Here is a 17,977-nt window from a genome sequence, read left to right as displayed (position 1 = left end):
GAGCTGTTTCTCACTGACATATCGGCTCCATGATAATTTGATAATTTCTTGTTTGATGTTACAATCAAATTATTCAATATATTTAATTAATGCATAAATATGGCTGTGTTTCCATTTCAGTGTTTTTTATTTTTATTTATTTAAATAATCTGAGTTTACCCTGAACAGAAAAGTTTAAAACTCCACATTTTAAAGAATTCTTTGTGTTTGAATGAGATCATTCATGTTCTCTGAAACCATTCCATGTTTCACTGTCGACTAAGGTATAGTTCTGTAAATGCACTAAAGTTCTCCTGATGTTTTTCAATCTCCTAAATGTATGGAACTTCCAAAAAGAGGCGGAGCCTCGAACAGAGGCGGAGCCTGCGAGTGCCGCTGTAATCAAATGCTGATAAGAACTGATCCCTCCATACTGCGGCTTGATCTGAAACACAGAAAGAAAACCATTAATAATTACACTGTCTCAGCCCCGAACATTACATAACTAATCCATCTTAAAATACGACAGTTGTTTGTACTGCTGAGTTTTTTTGAAAAGAAGAATAACACAGAGGGATTTATTGCAGGAAAAAGACGATCATTAAATGCTAACATTTCGCTGTACATGCCAGACCTGGGAACTCCCCCTAGCCTTTGCTTATTTTGGACTGTGGCGCTAGCGCGGTCGCAGGAGGGCTAAAACTCGCTCTGAAACTGAACAGACTCTAATGCTGATGAATGATGCGCGGTCTGCGGCGCAGATCAAAGCAGCGCTCGTGCAGAAAAACGCGCGCGTCTTCTTCCCTGCAGAAGACCAGGGGTCCAGAAATCCGCGGTAAGCTATGTATCGCGCTAGCTGCGATTGCACGCGATTGAGTATGTATTGCATGTATTACGCTGGCAGTAACCGGAGACGCAAGCAAAATGGATGTTTCTAGAACCTCGCGCCCAAGGTGTTGATATCTGCCTTCGAATCCGTCATCAGAACAGGCCCCCAAAATGCTGCATTTTCCAGTCACATTGTAGTTATTAAGGCTTACTGTATATGCCTTAGACAGGAAGTCAGTGCTAATGGTAGGAAATATGTCAGGAAACAATGACAGTAAGAATCAGGGTTTCCACCTTGATCAATTCCACACAAGGCTACAGTCAGTACTGTGGATATGCCGCATAGAAACACAGTTTTCCTTCCTCAACTGTGTATAGTGCGACCTTGTGAGGAGTTAACTCAATCTGGCAACACCGGCCTCCTCCTTAATATCATATCTACTGTACTAACACAGGTAATGTGGATTAGCCATAAACAATGTGCCTTAAATGCTAGCGAGCAGGAAATATATTCACTGTAATATTCATTGAATATTACTGCCCTGTAGTGCTCTGATCTTCTCTTACTGGTCTCATCATCAGGAGAGTTGGACAGTTTGCCTCCATTCATTTTTGCTTTTTATTTATTTACTTTTTGCTAATATTTCAGACAAGTAGAAAGCAGAGCACAGATGGTACCAGACAGAGATGGGGGTGGGCATTGGCATGGGGGGGGGGGGGGGTCAAACACCTATTTCCTGGGTGGAGTTACATATGGTTCAAGAGTCAGTCACCCTACGGTCTGCACCACATGTACTGCCCCCCTCCCCCAAATCAGTTTTAAAGAGGTGAACACCTGAACTGTGAAATTGCTAGTCCATAATGCTGCTTGGCGTGCAGCGGCGTACGTCTATGGTGTCTGATGAAGGAGAGGCATCCTGTCCGCCAGGAGGCCGTGATCCCAATCAGCAGGGATCATGGGTAATGGCTTCCAGAGCTACGCTGACGGGGCGCATCACATCTTGAGAACACCCGGAGGTCAGATGGAATTGGGGTGCCCTGGGGGGTGGGGTGGTGATTGGGGGGGGGGAAGCTGGGGGTCTCCCCTAAACAAACGCAGGCTACTGGGGCACGTGCGGCCTCCCCAAAAACACGCATCCGCTCCAAGCTGCTACCCCAGCCCACAGGGGTCACCTTCCGGGACAAAGCATTCACAGCAGCCTCCGGGCCGTGCGCTGCTAGCGAGCAGGAGATGATGTCACCGCTTGGTTGGACGTGCGAGACGAGAAATGCTGCTTAGGTTTCTGCCAGAGGTTTATTTTCCTGCCATGATGTCATTTCCTTGCTTGTATTTTGAGACAATGGAATGATGGGATGGAGGCTACTTGGTAAATACAACTCAGAGGTGAGTCGGATAAGTTGCACAATAATAATAATAATAATAATAATGATAATAATAATAATAATGATAATAATAATAGCTTTATTTGTATAACACCTATCATGCAGAGTGCAGCTTAAATTGCTTAACAGGAATAATAAAAACAAAGTTAGGCAGGGAAAAACATCATGTGTGATGCATGCCAAAGCCATGATAACTCTCACTGTGACAGCTCTCACTGAGAATGACAGCTCTCACTGAGAATGACAGCTCTCACTGAGAATGACAACTCTCACTCAGGCCAGTGTCGGTCCTGCTCAGTCCTGTTTCAAATGGGGAAAAAACCCTCTTTAAGCTAAAGCTGCTTTTTGCAGTTCTGTAGACTTCAAATGAGGACCGGTTGCAGCAGGGTGTTGGAGTTGAACGCAAGAGCATGGATTCTCAGGAGACACAGGTAACACAGCGTGATGACAACACGCTCTCTCCTTTCTCTACTCAAAAAAAGGGGTAAAAAAACAAACAAACCTTCAAATGCTTTTGTGATTGGAGCCTGTCACTGTAATTGTCCAATCAATCACTTCCTCTCCAAAAAGAGCTGAGGGACCCCTGTGGGTCTGTCCGTTCCGACCCGTCCGTAAGTCCAGCGCCAGACGGGACAGGACCTGCTCTCCACCCAACATCTCATTTATCTGCAGCCAGGGAATGCAGTGACGTCTAGGGGATTGGTTTGGGACTTCAGCCTCAAACCAGTGAATTGTTAGTTCTTGAGTGAATTCAGGAATGACTTCAGCGGGAGGTGAACCAACAATATTGTTTGTGCAAAAAAAAAGTTTATTAGATACACCATACAACTTTTTAGGTTTTGGATCAGCGAGTTCTCCATTTAGAGGAGAAGAGTGCTATCGGTTACCCTCATGCCAGTAAGGATCGGGACTTGAGTTAGTGTTCCGCTTTAAGATGCTCTGCAGCATGTTTTGTGGGCCGGAGTGCAATACTGGGTCTCAGTGGCTTGGGTTTATGGTTGTTCTGGGTAGATTGAGTTTGGTGTGTTTTAAAACACCCTGAAATGCATTATGGGAAATTGTAGGATCATTCGTTGTAGGATCATTCTCCTGTAATATTTCTTAAATCTGGACACATTTTGAACATCCTGTTTTATTCTCCAACAATAATGATGAAGGACAACATGCTGAAGAATGAAATATGGGTAAATATCTCCGTTAGGGTTTCCTTTACAAAGATTTGTTCAAGTATGCAAAAAAATGAGTTTGCATTCCTCGCTAAAGTTACATTTTTAGCTGTATTCAAGAAAAATGCTTCTGCTTCCAGTAACGCTATCTGTGGGACCAGTCCCAAGACTGGTGCATAGAGGGGGCGAGGCACTGGGGACAGTACGGTAAAAATCGCCTTACCACATCGCCCCCTCCTGGTCAGGAGGACATGCGAGGAAGTGCAGTGGCTGTGTTTGCAAACGGGGAGGGTTTCCTGGCTCTCGTCTGGCCGTCCCAGCCTGAAGCGCCGGGACTTACTGCACACGCCCAAGGGAACACGTTGACCTGTGTGAGGTGTTGACAACGTGCGTATGAACCTGAACTGTGTTAATGTTCTGGAGGTGAATTCATTTAAAATGCTGTTTCTGTTGGGCGGGTTCAGGGAGAAATCAAGGGAAGCGTATTTGGCGAATACAGAGTTGAATATGTCCGCCACGTAAGTGTCATTTACTTCTATTTAAAAAACTTACCGAGAGTTTATTTTCAAACATGTTCAGTTTAACCTTTAATTTCAAACACAACAGGTTAATTTCAAATTGATGTCGCGTTCTAACGAGCAGCTAATCAGAAGCAATTAAGGAGCGACGCCGGCGATTTCCTTTCATCCGGAGAGCGGGCCCGAGGGGTCGTCCTGACAGCCGCGAACACGCAGTCGGCAGCGCACCAGTTATTCTACATCTCCGCCGCCGCCCTTCGGCCTCCTGGGCTGGAGCAAGCCCGGGCCCTGCTCCACGGATCGGCCGGGAGGGAACCGCTTCGGGGGGGTTTCGAGTTTTTTTTTGGGGGGTTTCGAGTTTCTCCTCTCTTCACATGACTCGCCCCGTCTTGTCACCTTTCAGAGCGAAATTTGTGCTCGCCCCCCCCCCACAAACTAAAACAAACAGAACATCACTCTCCCCGACAGGCAAGCTTCCAGCGGACGGAAATTTAAGAGGCCAGATTAAAGGAGAAGAAGACCACACTTGGGGGGCGGAGCCCTGCGGTTTGAAGAGTTCAAAACAGACAGTGATTGACAGCTGGGATACTGATCGCAGTGTAGATTTACGCCCCCTGTCTATTAATAGTGGGTCTGTGCACTTGTCATGAGGAAGGAATTTTAAAGTGAAATATTTTGACCATTTTTTTCTTTATTTGATCCCCAATCCAGGTTCTGTGATTTACTATTGGGAAAGAGGCTAATTATCTTATTATATTGCATATTTTCTTTTTAAAAAAGGAGAGAGTGGACAGTCTGTCCCCTGTGTGTGTTTTTCACTTTATTCAGACGGGAAAAGCAGAGAGGGTTACAGACAAGGTTTGGGATCACAGAAAGTGCCCTGACAGGAAATGAACCCCCCAGCTATATTAGGGTGCTGGGGGGGAAGGGGGGGTTGTACATAGTGGTTGTACATGGGGGTTGGGGATTTCTGTGTACATTAGAAAGCCAAAGTTTGGACACCACTTGTCAAATTGCATGTTTTTTGAATTTCTAAGTGAAAGTAAGTTAACAGTAAGGTAACAACCCATGTATGGTAAAAACGTAAACATGATTTTCATGCTAAATTTTTTCTATTTCCTGAATTTAACACTATGAAAAGAAATTCTAAATTATATTTATCCCTTTCTTATTTTTCCTTTTTTTGTCTAACATCCAAATCAATACATTTTTTTATTTGCTTAAAATTTGTTCTTCCAAGTTAAGGAATAAGGTGCCATCGTAGACAAATAGCACGTCAACAGCAGTCTCCCTTCTGACATGTCTAATCACTATTGTCACCGAGGCTAACCTTAAGCTCTGTCTTAGCTAATGTCATCGAGGCTAACCTTAAACGCTCTCTTAGCTAATATCACCGAGGCTAAACTTAAGCTCTGTCTTAGCTAATGTCATCGAGGCTAACCTTAAGCTCTGTCTTAGCTAATGTCACCGAGGCTAACCTTAAGCTCTGTCTTAGCTAATGTCATCGAGGCTAACCTTAAGCTCTGTCTTAGCTAATGTCACCGAGGTTAACCTTAAGCTCTGTCTTAGCTAATGTCACCGAGGCTAACCTTAAGCTCTGTCTTAGCTAATGTTATCGAGGCTAACCTTAAGCTCTCTCTTAGCTAATGTCACCGAGGCTAACCTTAAGCTCTCTCTTAGCTAATGTCACCGAGGCTAACCTTAAGCTCTCTCTTAGCTAATGTCACCGAGGCTAACCTTAAGCTCTCTCTTAGTTAATGTCACCGAGGCTAACCTTAAGCTCAGTCTTAGCTAATGTCATCGAGGCTAACCTTAAGCTCTGTCTTAGCTAATGTCGCCGAGGCTAACCTTAAGCTCTCTCTTACAGAGCGAGTAAAGGGCCTGCTCGTGGAGGAGCCGGCGTTACAGAGCGAGTAATGGGTCTGCTCGTGGAGGAGCAGAGCGAGTAAAGGGTCTGCTCGTGGAGGAGCCGGCGTTACAGAGCGAGTAAAGGGTCTGCTCGTGGAGGAGCAGAGCGAGTAAAGGGCCTGCTCGTGGAGGAGCAGAGCGAGTAAAGGGTCTGCTCGTGGAGGAGCAGAGCGAGTAAAGGGTCTGCTCGTGGAGGAGCCGGCGTGCTTTAGATGCTTTATGGTGCATTTCGGGACGGGAACCCAGCAGGGATCGCGTGCGGAACCGGCGGACAAAGGCCAGGCGGTGATGGGGAAAACAGAGCCGGGTTTTTTCCTGTCCTGCAACCGAAAAACCTACAGAGCCCCCCCTTCCCTTCCCCCCCTCCCCCCCCCCGGGAATCTCCTTATTCCCAAGAATAAGATTTAGCACCTTGGATGCGAAGTTCTCTTTTCCGCGGGACAAAAAAAAATCTAATGGGGTGCATGGAGTGGAAACAAATCAAATCTGCGCAGACCGCTCTGTTGCTCTACGCTTGATTAATGTGGCCTGGTCAGGTATCGGCTGACAGGAGCTGCTGGCTGAAGGCCTGTTGGTACTTTGAGTCATTTAGCACTGACACAAAGGCATGCGTTTGATTGAAAACACCCATTCACTTGCCGGGGAAGTGAACCCTAGACTACAGACCCATAAAAAGGGACTCGCTGGTCCTTTGGACAAACCGGACGGGCGTACAATCGCATGGAGTCTTTTTTCGTTCTTCGCTCCAGACTGGACTGTGTCGGTTCGGCGAAAACCCGCCCGTCCGCCTGGGATCGCCGCCCGTCTCCGCCGTCCCGCCGCGCTGCTCGACAGAAGCCCGGAGCTCGTCACCGCGGTGGGGGGGTCCGGCTGCCGGGAATCAAGGTTGAAAAGGAGGTGGTGTGGGGCAGGGCGAGGGCGGGGGGCGGGGGGGCGGGGTGGAACTGGAGCACCATGTTGCGGATTTTCAAGGTCCTGTTGTGGCTGACTCACAGGTTTTGGGGGGGGTGGGGGGCGGTCCTGGAGCCTGAGCCTCGGGTTTGAGACGGCCTCCCCAGAGAGAGCCCCCCCCCCACCCCCCGCGCTTTCATCTCCGGCACCCGGGTCACTCTCAGAGCAGGGCAGAAATACAGCTCAACTGCTTCGCCCACTCCCCACCCTCTGCTGTCTGCAGGTCGCCGTGGCAGCGCGGCTACAGCCGCTGACTGTTTGCATCTTGGAGGGACACCAATTTCCTCTTCTAATCATGACATCATCCCGGCCCAAATAGTTAAAGATGTTTGCCAGGCCGTGCTCCCCACCCCCGACCCTAAATTAGGCAGCTTGCAGTCTGCAGGCTTCCTTCCCTGTTACGCGTGTCCCAGCCCTGGACCTTCTCATTTCCTCTTTCTTCCATACGTGCGTGTGTGTGTGTGTGTATATGTGTGTGTGTGCGTGCGTGCATACGTGTGTGTGCATGTTTGTGTGTGTGTGTGTGCGCGTGCGTGCATACGTGTGTGTGTATGTGTGTCTGTGTGTGTGTGCGTATGTGCATGCATACGTGTGTGTATGTGTGTCAGTGTGTGTGTGTATATGTGTGTGTGTGCGCGTGCGTGCATACGTGTGTGTGTGTATGTGTGTCTGCGTGTGTGTGTGTGTGCGCGTGCGTGCATACGTGTGTGTGTCTGCGTGTGTGTGCACGTGCGTGCGTGCGTGCTTACGTGTGTGTGTGTTTTCTGTTGTGTGTGGGAGTGCACGTGCGTGCGTGCGTGCATACGTGTGTGTGTGTTTTGTGTTGTGTGTGGGAGTGCTGTGGTTCACGTCCTCAAATCCTGGCTGATTGAGCAGGTGTGTGTGTGCACGCTTGTGCGTGGGCGTACGCAAGACTTGTATCTACATGTAAAAGAGGCCATTGTGTGTATGCATCATCCCACAAGTACTTTTATAAATAATATGTATGTACTGTACACTCTGTTTGATTGCATGTGCATGAACATGTGTGCATGTAAATTATGCATGTTTGTTGTGTATCCTCTCATGCATCACGTGTGTCTGTAGTTTGCGGGATGTGTACCTCCGTGAACATATCTGTGTTTTGTGTTCGTGTTTGTGTATGAAATGAGTGATACAGATGCCTGTGTTAGTGTGCGTGTGCTTTCTGTGAATGTGCCTTTGGATAGTATGCGGCAGTATGGGTCATTTTGACTATAACTATGTGTGCATATTGTGCGTGCGTTTGCCTGTTAGCATTCTGCTTTTGTGTTGAAATAGAATTTGTGTTTGTGTGTGTGCGCACGTGCACGCGTGTGAGTGGGGGGGGGGGGTCGTAATGTGGCTCACGTCCTCGGAAGCTAGCTGCATGTGTGTGTGCGTGTGTGTGCGCGCGCTCTGAGCGCGAGGTAACTCAGGAATAGAAGCCAGTGTAATTGCGAGCTGTGCCCTTCCCGTGATGAAAGGCTTCTCCCCGATGGGGGGAAGATTAGAGCTGGCCCCCGGCCGGTTAAGAGCAGTTAACCCAACCCAGAGCCCCCGTTCCACTCCTATCCATGTGTGTAGCTCCAGTCAAAACAGCATAAGTTGCGCATGCAATCATTTCTCTGTTCTGTAGTGCGTCGCCAATTTCTGCACATTTTTTGTACTGATTCATCCTTGTAAATACATTTTATCCCATGCCTGAGTGATGCTGTAACTTAAAGGGGAAAAACGCCGTTTTCATTGAATGATTCTTTGCTGATTAGCGTCTATTAATATCGACGCTTCAATGGTGTTTGTGCACATTTCTCAAACAGCCTACGCAGAGAACATTGAATCGAGTACAAAGCGCGGTGTTAATTGCATTGTTAAGCCACGACTGTGATCTGTCGTCGCCGGGAAGTAAGACAATGTTGCTCGCAAAAAATCCAGAGGTGCCGTTAAATGTGGAGCCAGCGAAATAGGTGCGGCGGGGTCGTAATTACGCGGAGTGGAGAAATCCAGCTTTAGGTTCCAACTCCCGTGAGAACACTGGTATCTTCCGGCCGTGAAGGTCGCTTTGTGGGAGAAAGCGCGAGGAAAGGGGTTTAAAAAATTCGTCATCGTATTAAAAAAAAAGAAAAGAAAAAAAAACATGAAAAATATTAAAAGCGTTCCTTTGATCCCTCAATCTCCACCACCTCTTCCAATATAAACAGCTTTGTATGTCGTGTAGTGTTTCTGCGTATTCTCTAGATTTACGCTTTTCATTGTGTACTCGAGCAGCGCGACAGCCGGGGAGGAGCCGTCTGTTAAACCAGGCTCCTTTTGACAGTCATGATATTAGGCTCAAACGCGCATGTGTTTCCCATAAAAGTGTACTTTATTGGCTTTGTATGACAGGGGTGGTTCTACAAGACCTTTTTGATGTTGTATCTGTACTTCGTCCCTCAAAGCAACAGATCCTTCAGACCCTGTTTGAGAAGCGAGCAGTCACAGATCAGTGAAGAACCGCGCACTCCGCGCGGCTGTCTGGCTGGAAGGAGTCTCGCGCCTTGTTAAACTGCCCCCCAACGTACCGTTGCGTAAATGGACTGTGGTGCCAAGGAACGTCTGTTCATATGTACATAAAATATTTATAAAGACCTTCTATATTGCGAGGTCCTGCTTTGCAGACCTGCTGATATTTAAATTTGAATGAATTGAATGTTAAGGTGGTTTCTGACAGTACAGTAGGCCTGTAACTGAACAGGATGTGCGACTTAAAGCTAACTGTTACTTTTTATCTCCGTTTTTATTTTCACAGATAGCACGACTTCCTACCGATGAACAACTTCATAAAATTAGAAAGGAACATATATAGGCCCGTATAGTACTGCATATCTGTACATTGTTTGTTTCCATTTGACCATTTTGGCTACAGTCGATGCACTGTAAAATAGAATGTAGAATTTTGTATTGAGGAGAACTTTGCGATTATTTTGTGATATTTGCTTTTTCAAGAGAATTTAGTCAAGTATATTAAAACAACACAATTTTATCCCCGTTATCATTTAATGTGGTTTCTGACAGCTTTATTATTTATTTAAGTATTTTCTGTTTCTAGTACACATTGAAATTTTAGTATGAGTCTGCACTATTTCTGGGCACAAAAAAGGAACATTTGCTTCCTTCTGTTTCTAGTACACATTGAAGCTTTAGCATGGGTGTGAGCTTGTATTTCTGGGAACAAAAAAAAAGGGATAATTTGTGAGGAATTTAATTCTTTCCAGCCCGCTGTTCACAGCGTATCCAGTAGACAGCTGGGCGCCCTGTACAGTTGGGATCTGAGACCTTGATAACCTGCGCTTTGATTTACGGACAGCGAGGGCTTTTTTTGCAGTCACCTAATGAGGGAAAACTGGAGCGTCGACATGTTTAAATACCGAGAGCCATCTGCGTCTCTCCGGCAGATGCAATTCATCAAGATAATTCTATTTCCGTTACATCCCAGCGCAGTGGTGCCCTTTTCACCCCCACCCCCCACCCAATCTCAGAAATGTCAGCGTTCTTCATTTCGTAAAAGTTTGTAAATTGTTGTCAGAAATGCTCAACGCCCTCTTTTCGTGGACAATTGATGTGAAGGATGATTTATAGAGTGACTCTGGAATTCGTGTATGAGGGGGGAAGCTACCTGCTGTGGAAGAATACAGGTAGATTTCTAATACTCTGGAAGTCTGTTTATGATTTTTTTTTTTACAAAAGAAATAATAATCTTCAGTGTGCTGTAAATGCCTTGCAACAATATTGACAGCTTATATTTTGTTGCTTTTTTGTCATTTATTTTTGTTGTATATGTGACATATTTGAAATATTTGAAATATTTTCAAATATACATATAAAATACAATGGTGATAAAATTATTTGGGCATTTGTGTAAATTTAGATTTGCAGGTAATGTAAATCTGATTTTTATTATACAATACGAAGCATTTTACCCTTCCACTGTATTGCTAGTTTTGAGCGATTTAAAAGGACATTTTTTGAAATGATGGTGGTGGCGGTGGTGTGTGTGTTTTCATACTGAAGTCACGTTAAAGAAAATTGAAGTCAAAGGGTTGAATAAATTTGCACGTTTCCTTTTTTCCTCCTCGTCCGACATACATAGTTTACGATCCCGAACGGGCTCTGTCACCCCGTTGCGACCCTCCCCTCCCCATTCCGAGCTGAATACTCTGCTCTCTTTACAGGAGGTCATGCAGAGTTTTGGCGGTAGGGGCCTGGCTGTGTCTAGGCCCAGACTCTGGCTTCTGGCAGGAATGTGATGATAGGTAAGCATTTCTGAAGTCATCAATGTAGAAAAATCCAAAACTGGTAAATGGAAACAATCAAAATTCATGAACGAGTGCCAGGTGTCTGTGCTGAACTTAAAAAAGGATCGTTTTATTATGTGAGACTCTCTCTCTCTCTCTCTCTCTCTCTTGCTTTCGCTCTATCTCTGCTTTTCTGTTTCTCTCTCTCTCTCTCTCTCTCTCTCCCTCTCTCTCTCTCTCTCTCTCTCTCCCCCGTCTCTTGCTGCTTGTCAGAGGTCTTTCAGGACCAGCGCTGTGTGGAAATGAGATCTTGTAAGCCTCTTCATTCTTTCTCTGTCTCTCTTAAAAGTGCGAGGGGAGGAGAGGCGACTAGGGGTGCAGTGGGAGGTGAAGTGGGGGTAGTGGAGGAGAGGCAACTGAGGGTGAAGTTGGGGGGGGGGAGTAGGGGTAGTGCCGTGGCGACAGCAGGGCTTTGGCCATGTTCCTGTTGGTAAACTTTCCCCCTTCTGATCCTTCACCCGGGGAGCTTTTCGGGGAACGCTTTGCCTGAAAACGTCACACACACACACACGCACACACACACACACACACACGCACGCACACACACACACACACACACACACACTGTAATCCTGAAGCCTTCGCGGTTTGTTCGCTGCTGGGGGACGAGGTGATTCGCTGAGAGGGCGAAACCCGCCTCCCGCGCTTTGATTGACGGGAGCTGACGCACGGCGATCCACCGCGCCGTGAGAAAAGAGGACGAGGCGGGGTTCGCCGCGTCGCCCCGTCAGAGAGCGCCCCGCCGCGGTCACGTGACCACGCGCGTCTGCCCCCCCACCCCCGACCCTGCACGCGTCACGTAGAGCGCATACCTGCGTGGCAGAGGGCCCTTATCGGGAGTGATTTACTCAGCCGCCATTTTACAGGCTGCTCACGCGGGCGATCACGTGACCGGGGAGATCAGGTGACCGAGTTGACCGGGGAGATATCAGGTGACGGGGGAGATGACACGACCGAGTCGCACGTGGTGGAAACGCACGTCCTTCTGGTTTTTTTGGTTCCCTCATCACAGTTTTGTGGCCCGGAGTATGAGCTATGATGGGAAGATGGGGGGGCCGGGGGGGTGGGAAGAGGGGCGCCAACCCCCCCCTCAGACTCTGGTCTGGGACCCCTCCCTCGGAGGAGCTGTGGAAGGCTGTCGCCTGGCGTCGGGTCCGTCTGGCCGCCCTCAGCCAATCGGCTCGTTTCGGTGCCCCCCCGACCCGCTCCCTTCCTGCGCGCCGCTGGGCGCGAGCGTCTGCCGCCCGCCCTGCCATTGTCCGCTAATTTTAGACGCCATTATTCGCCGCGGCGACCGCGCGAGGGGCGGAGTCACTTTCACATTCGGCACCTCGCGGGCCCCCCCACAGGAAGTCTTTCCCTGTGCGCTGGATCAAAGGTCCCTTCCATTGTGACCGGCTTCCTCTCGCCCGTTTTAGCTCTGAACGTTTGTTGTTTTTTCTCACCCCCGCCCTGCCCCCCCCCCGTCCTCTCCTGCGCTTCGACACCCGCCCCACCCCAGCCCCTACCCCCACTGCACACCGTCCCCTGTTCGCTCTGGACGGGGGTGCGGTGGCTGCCGACCGTGAGAATCTGAACTTTCACCTTGGCGTCCGGGGGCTAGAGAATTATGGGAATCTGAAGATATGCAGGGACCTGTGTTCCTCATCTCGTCCGCCACTCAAACTGAGGGACATGCCTCTAAGTTCTATTTCTCGTCGCACGTTATGCAGTTTGTGTCCTGGACCTCTTATGACAGCTTTAGCGCAGATGTTTAATACGTTAGCGCTTATGCCTCTCCTGCAATATCTGATTATTTGTCAGTGTGAAAATGTTGAATGCCTCACTTTATATGACTTATCCTAACACGTACTTTGGTTATTTATCACACCTGTAAGTCATAGAACCTTCAGGGTTCTCTATAACTATCAGGCTACCTAACGCGGGTTATTTGAAGCATTCATTACGTCTTTCTCAGGTCCAGAAAACGTAAACTTAAATCACTGCACTTAGGAAAAGAATATCGCGGTGCGCATCACCAACAAAACGTTAATGGCCTGCACGCGCACAGTAAGACTGAACGCAAAATTCGTAAAAAAAAAAAATTCTGGTCTAAAAAAAAAGGCCAAAACCATTTTTTTTTTCAAAATCGTCTGCGCACAATGTTTCACGTAATAAGCATTACGGCACAAATGCGTCATGTGGAAACCAGTTGTTCTGAGCTGGTCATAATATGTGCATACTGTGTTAATGATGCAACACATCACGGCTACATGCTACAATAAATTCTGTTTGAGCAGAATGCAGCCGGAAAGCCGATAGCCGCAGGTCGTTGTGGTTTATGCGCACTGTAATATCTCAGCGAAGTTCAGCGGGTTCACTCACCTAGTTTCTTTCGTTTTTTTTTTTGTTTTGTTTTTGTTTTTGTTTGTTTCTTATGATCTAAGCGACGGTATGTGCGTGCATCGGCTCGTGATCCCGACTCGCTCCTGAATGATTAATGAGGGGGAGTTACGCTGTTGTGATCTAAATGCGTCGGTCTAACTGCGTAACGGCAGAACACAGTTCAGGCTCCATTTAAAGTCGGCTCTGCTCCCCCCTCCTTTAATGCTTTCGTGCTTTTATTCTCTGGCTAGCGCGTAAACACGGGCGCGCAAAAACCAGTTAATAAGTGATGTCACAGTAACCTCTCGTGCGCAACACAAGTTGAACAGGTTTTTTCTCTCTCTCTCGCCCCATAAATTGTGGATAGAAAACTGAATTACACGCGCTATGGGAGCGTGTCTCGAGGCACTGATTTAATAACGAGCGTGACCGGGACTGCGTTACCCCGCCTGCGTGGAATGAGGTTGGCAGTGTAGTTTGGGTGGGGGGAGGGGCGTGGCGGAGGTGTGCTGCGTGCCAATGAGCCATTCCTCCCATTGGCCGCTGACTGCCCCAAAAACCGGCGAACGGACTGGAGCTGTGCCTCGCATGTTGTAGGTCTCACGGCGCGCTACAGGGAATAATTCTGTAGCCGAGGTTTCAGAAACATCACATGACATGTCACAGAACTGTCCCAGCTTGCGTGTGCCAGTTTGTTCAGGCGGCACGGTGGTGCAGCGGATAGCACTATCGCCTCACTGCAAAAGGGTCCCAGGTTTGAATCCCGACCGGAGCCTTTCTGTGCAGAGTTTGCAGGTTCTCCCTGCGCGTGCGTGAGTTTCGTACCGTAATCCAAGGTTGGATTAGGCTAACTGGGGGGCATTAACATGACGTTGCTGTAGAAGAGCATGCATGCTCAGTCAACCTACCCTTGTATAAATAAAGGTAAATAAATACAAATTACACAATTGAAAGCTGCAGCTCCATCAGGAAGACGCTGGCGAATCAGTGGCGAACGGTGACTTCATGGATCAGGGTCGTTCTCCTGAGCTCAGCCCAGTCCTCTTTCCCTCAACCTGTGTGAACTCCTCAGTCAGGAGTAAGGGTTATAGCAGGGTTTGAGCAGTATGTGTGTGTGAGTGAACACCTCAGTCAGGAGTTAGGGCTGTGGTTATAGCAGGGTTTGAGCAGTGTATGTGTGTGAGTGTGTGTGTGTGTGTGTGTGTGTGAGTGATCACCTTAGTCAGGAGTTAAGGCTGTGGTTATAGCAGGGTTTGAGCAGTGTATGTGTGTGTGTGTGTGTGTGTGTGGAACTTGTATACTACTTTTTGTGGTGTGGAAAGTCCCCACAAGGAAATTAGTGTTTGGTGTGGACCTTTTGTGGTCCCCCAGGTCAAGAGGCTGTTTTAAGGGTTAGGATTAGGGTTGGGTGAACTAAGGTTAGGGTTAAGGTTGGTATGAGTTGAGAGTTGTGGGTTAGGTGTAGGTGTTGGATGAATGTAGTCAATGGGTATAGCAGGTATAGCAGTGTGTGTGTGTGTGTGTGTGAACACCTTAGTCAGGAGTAAGGGCTGTGGTTATAGCAGGGTTTGAGCAGTGTGTGTGTGTGTGTGTGTGTGTGTGAACACCTCAGTCAGGAGTAAGGGCTGTGGTTATAGCAGGGTTTGAGCAGTGTGTGTGTGTGTGTGTGTGAACACCTCAGTCAGGAGTAAGGGCTGTGGTTATAGCAGGGTTTGAGCAGTGTGTGTGTGTGTGTGTGTGTGTGAACACCTCAGTCAGGAGTAAGGGCTGTGGTTATGCAGGTTTGAGCAGTGTGTGTGTGTGTGTGTGTGTGTGTGTGTGAACACCTCAGTCAGAAGTAAGGGCTGTGGTTATAGCAGGGTTTGAGCAGTGTGTGTGTGTGTGTGTGTGTGTGTGTGTGTGAACACCTTAGTCAGGAGTAAGGGCTGTGGTTATGGCAGGGTTTGAGCAGTGTGTGTGTGTGTGTGTGTGAACACCTCAGTCAGGAGTAAGGGCTGTGGTTATAGCAGGGTTTGAGCAGTGTGTGTGTGTGTGTGTGTGAACACCTCAGTCAGGAGTAAGGGCTGTGGTTATAGCAGGGTTTGAGCAGTGTGTGTGTGTGTGTGTGTGTGTGTGTGTTGTCGTGTGTGTGTGTGTGTGTGGTTGAACACCTCAGTCAGAAGTAAGGGCTGTGGTTATAGCAGGGTTTGAGCAGTGTGTGTGTGTGTGTGTGTGTGTGTGTGTGTGAACACCTCAGTCAGGAGTAAGGGCTGTGGTTATGGCAGGGTTTGAGCAGTGTGTTGGGCGGGTGGCTCCGCCCCCTTGTGCTAATTGCAGCCCTGGGATTAGCACAAGCCCCGGTCCAGGTCACACCCTCACCCCCCCCCCCCAGCTGCTGCAGGGCCTGGTCGGCCCTCTTAAAACCCGCTGCTACCCAGAGGCCCGTAAACATAACACTTCATAAAAGCCCCAGCCTGCGGACCGCGCCACAGCGGGGTTTTCAGGGGACAGAGTCGCGTGGAGATCCTTCAAAGCCCCCCCCCCCCAGAACCGCCTCCCCACCCCCCACTGCCCGCTGTTCTCAGAGCAGGAGATACCCCTGGCATCTATCATAACTGTCTGTTCAAAAAAAAACCCAAAAGCACATCTCCTTTTCGTTCTCGTGTGGCGTGAATCACGCCCGAAATTTGTCCTTTAAAATCGCAAATCAAATGTTTGAATTTCTTAAACTGCTTTCAAAGGATATAGTGTGAAATCGCAGGATCACAAGCATGACATACGTGTTACTTCAATCAGTTATAGCCCCCAGTAAGAGTTGGGGGGGGGGCGACTGCAGCGTCCCCGGCAGCTGCCGCCAGGCTGGAGACGGCGTGCCGTGCGGACGAGGCGGGTTTAACGCCGATCGCCGGCACAGCTGCAGCCCGTCTGACACACTCTCCACACATAAGAGGTTTACATATAGATTACAGAGGAGCACAATGAGAGCGCTGTGGCCCACCCAGCCCGCAGGGCCCAGAGCTAAAGGATTCAGCACAGGCCCAGAGCTAAAGGACTCAGCACAGGCCCAGAGCTAAAGGACTCAGCACAGGCCCAGAGCTAAAGGACTCAGCACAGGCCCAGAGCTAAAGGACTCAGCACAGACCCAGAGCTAAAGGACTCAGCACAGGCCCAAAGCTAAAGGACTCAGCACAGACCCAGAGCTAAAGGACTCAGCACAGGCCCAGAGCTAAAGGACTCAGCACAGGCCCAGAGCTAAAGGACTCAGCACAGGCCCAGAGCTAAAGGACTCAGCACAGGCCCAGAGCTAAAGGACTCAGCACAGGCCCAGAGCTAAAGGACTCAGCACAGACCCAGAGCTAAAGGACTCAGCACAGACCCAGAGCTAAAGGACTCAGCACAGGCCCAAAGCTAAAGGACTCAGCACAGACCCAGAGCTAAAGGACTCAGCACAGGCCCAGAGCTAAAGGACTCAGCACAGGCCCAGAGCTAAAGGACTCAGCACAGACCCAGAGCTAAAGGACTCAGCACAGACCCAGAGCTAAAGGACTCAGCACAGGCCCAAAGCTAAAGGACTCAGCACAGACCCAGAGCTAAAGGACTCAGCACAGGCCCAGAGCTAAAGGACTCAGCACAGGCCCAGAGCTAAAGGACTCAGCACAGGCCCAGAGCTAAAGGACTCAGCACAGGCCCAGAGCTATTTATAGCCAGACCATTAATAAAACGAAAAACATTTTGTATCATTCACTAAAGGTGGTTTTAAGCTGTGTGATCATGAATGTATTTTGCCCTGAAGCCGCTCTGGGTGACATTGTTGATGCTTTTTTTTTTTTTTTTTTTTTAAAGAACCCGCAGTGTTCCCCTCCAGTACCTGCTCTGGAATGTTCTGGCAAGCTGGGCCATCTCTGGGGATGCATACCTGCGCTGGCCTGGTTCTGCGGGAGAAAGGTAGGCATGGGACAACTCAGCTGTGCGTACTGTGCAGCCAATCAGGGCTTTGCGTTAGTGTGACTCAGTTGTGCGTACTGTGCAGCCAATCAGGGCTTTGCGTTAGTGTGACTCAGTTGTGCGTACTGTGCAGCCAATCAGGGCTTTGCGTTAGTGTGACTCAGTTGTGCGTACTGTGCAGCCAATCAGGGCTTTGCGTTAGTGTGACTCAGTTGTGCGTACTGTGCAGCCAATCAGGGCTTTGCGTTAGTGTGACTCAGTTGTGCGTACTGTGCAGCCAATCAGGGCTTTGCGTTAGTGTGACTCAGTTGTGCGTACTGTGCAGCCAATCAGGGCTTTGCGTTAGTGTGACTCAGTTGTGCGTACTGTGCAGCCATCAGGGCTTTGCGTTAGTGTGACTCAGTTGTGCGTACTGTGCAGCCAATCAGGGCTTTGCGTTAGTGTGACTCAGTTGTGCGTACTGTGCAGCCAATCAGGGCTTTGCGTTAGTGTGACTCAGTTGTGCGTACTGTGCAGCCAATCAGGGCTTTGCGTTAGTGTGACTCAGTTGTGCGTACTGTGCAGCCAATCAGGGCTTTGCGTTAGTGTGACTCAGCTGTGCGTACTGTGCAGCCAATCAGGGCTT

General features: G+C 48.7%; 1 long non-coding RNA gene across 2 annotated transcripts in view; it reads left to right on the top strand.

Moving 5' to 3' along the window:
• Positions 1-3,435: 3,435 nt before the first annotated feature.
• Positions 3,436-17,977, top strand: part of LOC135239218 (uncharacterized) — a 31,062-nt gene continuing 16,520 nt past the window's right edge. The window contains exons 1-2 of one of the 2 annotated variants that reach the window (XR_010325314.1): positions 3,436-3,743; positions 10,942-11,022. This is a non-coding gene — a long non-coding RNA (uncharacterized LOC135239218). Of the gene's footprint in view, positions 3,744-10,941; positions 11,023-16,985; positions 17,353-17,977 lie in introns of those variants that run through there. The other variant, XR_010325315.1, reaches the window with a different exon arrangement.

Source organism: Anguilla rostrata, chromosome 14 (assembly GCF_018555375.3).
Source record: "Anguilla rostrata isolate EN2019 chromosome 14, ASM1855537v3, whole genome shotgun sequence".
NCBI classification, from domain to species: Eukaryota; Metazoa; Chordata; class Actinopteri; order Anguilliformes; family Anguillidae; genus Anguilla; species Anguilla rostrata.
This window is presented reverse-complemented; position numbering and strand designations above follow the sequence as displayed.